A 538-nucleotide genomic window follows, 5' to 3' on the forward strand; every position below is an offset into this window, starting at 1 on the left:
GAGGTGTGGATAGTGATAAAACGGAGAAGAAGTTCCCCGATTGTCGTGTTCTCCAGGATGGAAAATTGGAACCGAATCAAGCGTGTAACATTTTTTATGTTAAGAGACATTAGTTACAACATTCACTCTAAGCAAAAGAAGTCATGGTGAAGAGTTTGACAAAAGTAAAACAAAAGTAATCAATTAACGAAAGAAAGAAAATGAATGTGCTATCTAGGTCTCAAGTTTGATACTACTACAGGGTCTTCTAGGTAATGCAACTACATTTCTATCAAGGGAGCACACGACACCATCTCCGAGTGGCATCAAACTTTGGACTCCTTGTTCCTCAGTCAGATGGGGCATTTTAACAAACACTTGGTCAACCACTTCTCCCGGGCCTCGGCATCCCGGACCAAGGGTGTGGATGTGGCCAATTAGGACTCGTATAGTTTCGATATTTCGCAACCTATACATCCACTAAGTTAACCTACTATCCTGGTCATAAATAGAAGCAAATAAAGATAAACATCAACCACACAAGATATATGAACGGAGA

Source organism: Ipomoea triloba, chromosome 16 (genome assembly GCF_003576645.1).
Source record: "Ipomoea triloba cultivar NCNSP0323 chromosome 16, ASM357664v1".
NCBI lineage: Eukaryota > Viridiplantae > Streptophyta > Magnoliopsida > Solanales > Convolvulaceae > Ipomoea > Ipomoea triloba.